Source organism: Xiphophorus hellerii, chromosome 1 (assembly GCF_003331165.1).
Source record: "Xiphophorus hellerii strain 12219 chromosome 1, Xiphophorus_hellerii-4.1, whole genome shotgun sequence".
In the NCBI taxonomy this organism is placed as follows: domain Eukaryota; kingdom Metazoa; phylum Chordata; class Actinopteri; order Cyprinodontiformes; family Poeciliidae; genus Xiphophorus; species Xiphophorus hellerii.
The window spans coordinates 9,494,938-9,502,796 of record NC_045672.1 but is presented as its reverse complement, the minus strand read 5'-3'; positions in this window follow the sequence as shown (position 1 = coordinate 9,502,796).

Sequence of the window (7,859 nt, the reverse complement as noted above, 5' to 3'; positions counted from 1 at the left end):
TGAGCTACCCTCTGACCTTATCGTGCTTGCATTGTTTTGTAAGAGCAACGTCTCGCTCGGGAGAATATGCTCCAGAATATGCTGCGTGCGTGTGTTTTCAAGGCGTACTTTACACACAGATGTAGTTAAAGAGGATCAGATTCAGATAGAATACAGAGGAATTAAGAGGAGGAGCAGGAGAGTGGGAGGAAGGGGAGGCAGGGACACTGGGTCATGGAGGCTGGGGCTGGTCCGACAGCTGCTGCACCGAGAGTTTATCTGATTAAATCTGACCATCTCCGCTGTGGGAGGGTGGGACCCAGTTAAATTATGGCGCAAACACAGACTCACTCACCCACACACGCGTTAGAAAACACACAGCTCACCTTCAGCTACGTTAACAAAATGAGCTGGGGAAAAAAAAGAAAAGGGTTAAGACATGAATATATATATATAAAATATAAAATTGATATATAAATACACCTAGACATTTTAATGCAGTCTTTAAAGAGACAATTCCTTTTTTTTTTTACTGTTTCATGTTAAATCACACAGTAGCTTTTCAAGGATTTCCTGAATTCTTTGTGGTGTTTCTTGAAATACGTGTGATACAAGTGGCCTTCATCCACAGTAGACAGGAAACGTGTTGAGAGGAGAGAAGGGATGAAGACATGCAGGAAAAGCCACTAGATTGGTATTAGAACCATGAAGAGTAATTCCTGAAGGAGATACTGGTTGGATACCTGCACATAATTATTTGAAGAGATGGCAGTTTCAGGCTTCTTAAACGTCTGCAAGGATAAACCAGACTTGTTGACGTCCACGGTTTACTTCCTGTTCCCTTGTTTGACGTAACAATTTAACTCAAACGTTGTGAGTTAACCTTCCAGAAACTTACAAAGTCATCACCTCGGTTTTAGGGTATTGTGTAAAGCCATGGTGGTCTTATTTAATGTAAACATATGCATTTGAAGAAAAATAAGTTACAAATTCTGCCCCTCATCGTTCAGGTACCTATCAAATAGAAATCATTTTGGTAACTCTAGCTGAACTAAAGCAGAAAAGTTGAATCAGATTTATGCAGAAAGTGAGGTTATGGTTTTTTTGTTTGTTTGTTTGTTTGTTTTTGTCAGGGGTTCTTTTTGCACAGTGTATTTAAATATCTAGTTTCATGATCAGGACACATTTCAAGATAGCTGCTGCACACCATTTGTCTCCATATTAATAGTGCGTGCTGCTTTCTTCCAGTGTGGTTGTTACAGGTACTGATGTTTGGAAGAGCAGTAATACCTCGGCTTGCCAGTTTCCTCCTCTTCAGGGAACCTTTAACAAATGGAGTCAGACAGATGAAAATCTAACCTATTTAATACCGTGACACACGCCGCAGCCCTTTAAACACCAACATTCATAAAAGTAACACACTGACATGATTTTAATGCAGCCTCCTCTCGTGAATTGTCAAGACACAGACAAGGGACAGTGTTGAGTGTTTGATGTCGGCAGTGGATCCTTCAGCTGCTGCAGTGAGCAAAGTCAAATCCTTTTTGTGGACTGTGCCGGTGCTGCTTGGGGGATGCTTGATCACAGACGTATCTGGGGAGTTTAAGTCCTTCTCAGGACCTTGGGCTCCCTGTTATGTTCCATGACCTGTTTTTGCCATGTGAGTTGAGGACTTACCCGGCTCTGGCAGGACATTTCTGTCTGACGCTGAGGTTGCTCTGCAGCAATGTTGAGAGTTTCTCATTTTCAGTGTAGTTAGCCTTCTTCTTTAAGTGGTTTTATTCCTGCAGCTGTTTGGTGTTTCTTGTGTTTTTAAGCCTATAAGCACAGAGTTAGGGCCAGAAGTTTGTTATATATTTAATAATGCACTCAGACAGACTGTTTGTTTTTCCAATGGATGGAGTAGCACTATGATAAAACATCCAACTTTACTGATTTAAAAAAACAGATATGGGTTTACAACCTTTACTCATTATGATCAAAGTTATACTGCCAGGGTCAAATATCTACAGACATCCCCACTAATGTCTGGATATCCTTACCAGATTATGGTTTTTGTAAACATCAAAAAGCTTTTGTCGTGATTTTAGCTGAATATTTAACCACAAACTTTCAGTATTGTTCAGGAAAAGCCTTTCATGACACTTAATTTTCCCTGCCTTGTCTGTTATAAAACAAGATGTTATTAAAAGATTTTGTGGCCTCAATTTCACTCTCACAATATACTGTACCTGTCATCACTGTGGGGGCAAATAGTAAAAGTTTAGCCTCCTCTGATTCTACAACTTTTCTCCAGAGGACATTTGGTTTGTCCTTGTGGAAATCTCCAGCCTGATGGCATTGATTTTAAAGCAGATGCCTTTTCCCAATTGCCTCTCTCTCAATAATCAGTTTTCCCTTCCCTTGCCACAGTGTTGTCAACATGAAGAAAGTTCTTTAAATTGTATTACCTGCTTGAGGCACACCTGATTCACCACGACTCATCTTTTAGACAGTGGACTGTCGCCGCAGATATAATCTACAATTAGTAGAAGAAGAATCTATAGAGGAAGAGCATTTCCAATACAACTCTAACTACAAAGCTTGACATTTTAAGTAGAAATCTATCTACATTTAGTATAGCCTCTATGTTAATATTTAACCCAAAACAAATGTGCTTTCAGAGCGTACCTCGCTGCTTTTCCTGTTTAACAAGTGCATGCATGGTGAGACATGAGCACAGAAACATCAGCTGTAGACTGTTTGTTGGTGATGTGATGGGAAACTCTTCACTGCTTCCAGTTTATATCAGGTTTTAGCTATCATGGTTCTTGGGTTGTTGCTAAACATCCTAAGTTCAGTAGTTTAGGTTTTATCCCAGATCATGACAAAGTGATGCATCCAAACACATGCTCACATATAATAGCTTCGAATCAAATGATCCAACAAATCTCCAGTTATTTAGAAATTCTTCTTTTAATAAGTTTGGTGTGATATTTTATACTTAATACCTTAATATTTACTATTTAGTAAAAATCACTTTTCACTTTGACATTTTTGATCATGATTTACATGTAAAGGCATTAAAAAGAGTCCAACATCCAAGGGAGTTAATGCCTATTATAGCCCCTGTATTGAGCTCCTGTATGAGCTCATACTATTTAGACTTTTTTAGTCAGAGTTTTATTTTCTTTATTAAAAAAATGTTATTCCCCCAAAATCTATACTGTTGCATTAAATTCTGGAACACTTTGTCACATATTTTCTTTCACTTGCTGCAGCCCAGCCCCCCATCCTGAACTATGGCCCAGGGCAAGCAAACCACGTTCACAGCAATTATATAAAACCAGAATCCTAATTTCTATTATCAAATTTGATTCTGTTTCCAATTTATTCAATTATTGGCTAACACGGACCCCGTCTCTGCTCTGCAGGCCTCCCTGCAGGCATTGCTGACGCGACCGAAGCCGTCGCAATCTCCCACCTTTCACTCCCTCCGCGGCTGCGTTTGACAGAAACATTTGCAGTTGTTTGGGGAATTTAAATGGAGGTGCACGGTTCAGGAAACACCCCACGTGTTGGAACCAGCCAGAGAGCTGAGTCTTTGCTGCGGGGAGATTTTTCCACTCTGTCAGCCACAGTGATATCCGCAGCTCCTCCATCCTCCTTCCCGAATCAATGCGAGTGCAGCCATGTTTCCGCTGATGCCATGTGTGCACTACTTCATAAAAATATGTGGGATGCCAGCTTAACAGGGAGGTTTGTGCCTGACTTCAAATGCTTCAGTAAAGTAATCATGATGCTCAGAGTTCACAGTGTAATTCAGTGCAATTTTCAGAATCCTTCGCCGCAAAATGTAAGCAACTAGATTTCTCTGTTACTTTAAGTGCTGGCCTTGGGTAAATACACATAGAAGTGATTTTCTGACTGCATAGCAACCTCATGTTGAGCTGTTAGAGATTTTTGAGTTGCAAAGATATTCACTGTTTGAAATTTGAACACATTTACTCATGTTCCCATCAAGACCTTCATTGTGCGGTTTCATTTATGTTTAGTCCCACTCCAACCCTCTTAAATACAATCCGTTGCAACAAGTCACTTCAATCAAAAAATAAAGTCCATGTGCGTGTAGTTAAATCTTAGTATAGATAAGAACAAATTTGAACCTTTTTGGCCTACAAGCAAAATGTTGCATGTTGTAGAAAGCCAACATTACCCATCACACTGAACGCATCGCCACAGGAAAAGATGGTGTTGGCAGCATCATGGAGGCTTTCTGTAACATGTAAACTGGTCAGAGTTGAGGGGACACTACAAGGAGCTAACTACAGGACAGTGCTGAAGGAAATCATTTTCAAGGCTACACAAGGCTTTAAACCTTGATTTAGAGTTTACCTTTCCGCAGGTCAGCAACCTTTAAAATGCAGCCTTCGAGTGATTGGTTTATTTAAAAGTGTTATGTGATGAAGTCCAGAAATTAAATCCTGTTGAGATGGTGTTGTAAAAATACAAATTCATGGTCATGAACTCCGACTCTGAGTTATTTTGAGGAGAATGAACAAAGATTCCCGTCTCTGATTGTCCAAAAAGTGGTTTGATGAAGTACTGACGAAGGAGGTGAATGCAAATGTCTGCCACACATTTCAGATTCTTATTGGTAAGAAACGTTGAAAACCATTTGTCATTTTACAACTGTGCCCTACGTAATAGTAATTTGATAAGAACACATTGACATTTGTGGTTGTAATGTGACAAAATTAGAAAAAAAGAACTTAGGTGTGATGTTATTTCCATGTAATTTTGTCAAAAGAAGCAGATATATAGTGGACGTGGTTCCATTGTCAGATCACTCTGACTTCTCTCATCAGAACATTCTGTGTTTTTGAGCAGCCACCAATTTTTGCTCTCATTTTTGAAGCTCAGTGAGAGAAACCCAGAACTGCAAAGCAGCATGTTTTTTGTTTTTTTTCTCCTTAAGATGAAGTGACATTTACTGCTGAGTTTAACTCATTTTGCCCTCAGCCACAATAGCTCTAGGTGTGAATCAGGAAAATTACAAGTCATCTGTTTTTGATGCTAAGTGAGCGGGCCAACCAAACCAGAGGCGGCTCACCTCCTTCCTGCCTGCTTCAGTCTTCCTCCCACCCTCCTCCTCTTCCTCCTTCAGCCTTCCTGCTGAGTCAAGAAGGAACTCACCGCCTGGTGGAAGATGAATCCAGCTCAAAATAGAGTCTTAGCTCCTTTCATATCCTCTGTTTTTTGCTGCCACGTTGAGTGAGCGTTTGCGGTTGGAAACGCTCACACAAAATGTATCCGCGCAGTCACTGGGAACAAAGTTACAGCTGAGCTCCTGTCACACATTTCTCCCTCCCGGTCTGTGTCGAGCGAGTCATCTTTTATTTATGTCAGGATCTTTACAGGATACAAAAATAATAGAGATCGTATCTGGATAACTGTCCTGACATGAAAAGAAACTTTGCTTCCAAATTGAATTCTTGAAATTAATGATCAACAAACCAGGCCTTTGATAGGATGAGCAGCAATGATTTTCTATACTCTAAATAAAGAGGGAATAAAACAAACATTTGATGTGCAAATCTTTTGGGTAGAAATTCAAGCTCCCATAAAACTCATATGAACACATATAGTTTGGTTTTCCTGTAGCTGATTTCACAGTTGTTTGGTGTTTTTTCACTGAACAAAGTCATAAGACATATCTGAAATTTTTGTTAAATATATATATATACCTTTTGAGTTTGTTCCTTAACTCTAAGTGTCAAATTCCAAATCTGTCTGGAGTTAGTCATTTAACACTACTAACACTAACACTAACTAGACTGTTAGAGCTTCAATATTAACTCTCCCAAAGTATTTTTTTAACTTCATAAGAGTTATTTGTTGCTAATATTAAATAGGTATTTATCTGCTTCTCTTGTCTATAGTGGGAAGTAAATCTGTTCCTGAAGTTTGATGGATTCTCTTTTTTTCTTTTTTCCTCTGATGTCTCCTTTTGCCCAGCACTCCACAGGGTTTTCTCCATCTCTGATTTAGCTCTGATTGAATCCGTCTCTTCTCCCACCTTCTGCCCGTATCCAGCTCACAATATTTCTCCACCCAAACCTTTCTCCCTTCATTCCACGCCCCCTTTTCTTCCTCTCCCTCTTAATTCTCAGGAGCGTCCCTGACCCCATTCATTCATCCCTCTTCAAGACGGTGACTCTGCTTTCAGCAATTACTCTACATGCTCCGCTCTTTCCAACATCCCGTCCCTGTGTTTTCATCCGTTTTCACAGTCTACCCCCCACCCCCAGGCCTATTTTTTTTATTTCCATCACTCTCCTCCCTCTTTTGTCTTGATCCAACCTATCACCCAGGGGAAGTGATTGACAACCAAGTAGGGCTCTTCCAAGGGGAGATTGTGATTGGTGAGGGAGATGAAAAGGAGAAAGCCTTCTGGACTGCGCTGCAAAAACGTTCTTTGAAATTTATCGCATCCTTTTTTGGAAGGTTTCTTCACGTCAGCCATGCTTGTAGTGGCTACTTTGAACTCTGCTTTTGTTCTCCATTTTTGCTCTGGCGGCCAAAAAGACTTTGAGGAATTTGGAGAACCAAACTGAGCAGTGAGAATGAGTGAAGAAAAACTATGGAAAAACGAAGAACAGGAAGTGGTTAATTAAGCTAAAAATAGCTTCACAATGCAAGTTTTTACCTTTTTCCCTCCACAACTTCATTTCCCCCCCACTGACTTCAATAAATGTTAATGTGAAGCAACTACAAGGACTAAAATTAATTTCAAGGACAAAACCTCGTCTTTACAAATGTCTAAATACATCAACAATGTCCCTGTTTAAGTTTTCTTTTTCTTTCAAAATTGGTAGATACTAAAAACCTGGCAGGCTGGTTTTGATCTGCAACCCAGATGAAATACGACAGAAGCTGTTAAAACTCAGGATAATGTGCGTCCCTGCAGCTTTTTCTCAATCATATGAGTTGCACAGATGATTTATATTGTAGACTCAATGGTGCACAAAACACCAGCAGGGGGGGGAAAAAAATCCTCCATGTTACATAAAACGTTTCTACCTTTAACCAGGTTGTCAGGAAACTAGATTTCTGTCCATATTTAAATGTTCATTTTGAATTTATGCTTTAGCAGGTGCAAATGGAAAGAATAAATAAATAATAAAGGAAAAAATGACTTTCCCCTAATTAACTATCACTCTTAGATTTTCACTCAGGTAGCACTTTATTAATTCTTGCAAGAATGAGAACAGCAAGCAGACATGTGTGACAAGCCTTGGTGTCTGTTCAGTCTGATCTGCTCTGACTAGACAGAGAGTCACTACCTACTTATTGAAGTCTCATCACAGAGGTTTCCCACAGGATGTCTGGGAAGCAACAGTTTCTGTCAGGCAGCTTTGCAACTCTTAATTGGGATGACTTAACGGTGAGCGCAGAGGAGCGCTCCATCCTCATCTTACGTGTTTTCTCTTGGGATCTGTGAACCCTCCTTAAGTTCCAGCAGGGTGAAAATACAATGAACCGCACAAAAAAAAACAAACACATCTGGTCATTCAAGCAATTAAAGAGAAGATATTTTCTAAAATTCTTCTCCCAGTAGAGATAGAGAGATAGAGATAAATCTTTATTGTCATTGTCACAAGGACAAGCGAAATTTAAAAGGTGCCATCAGTCAGTGCATATGCTTAAAAACAAAGGACCTAAAGCTTTTGATTTATGATACAGTTTGCTTTTTACACACCAAGCTCAATGACTAATTGTGGGAAATTATAGATTATACTGACTGCAAGGTATCTAATGAAAATGTGGATTAGCAAAGAAATGCAAAACACAAAAGTAAAAATTGTTTACCAATCTCTCTGTGATTGTAGCTAAAAAAA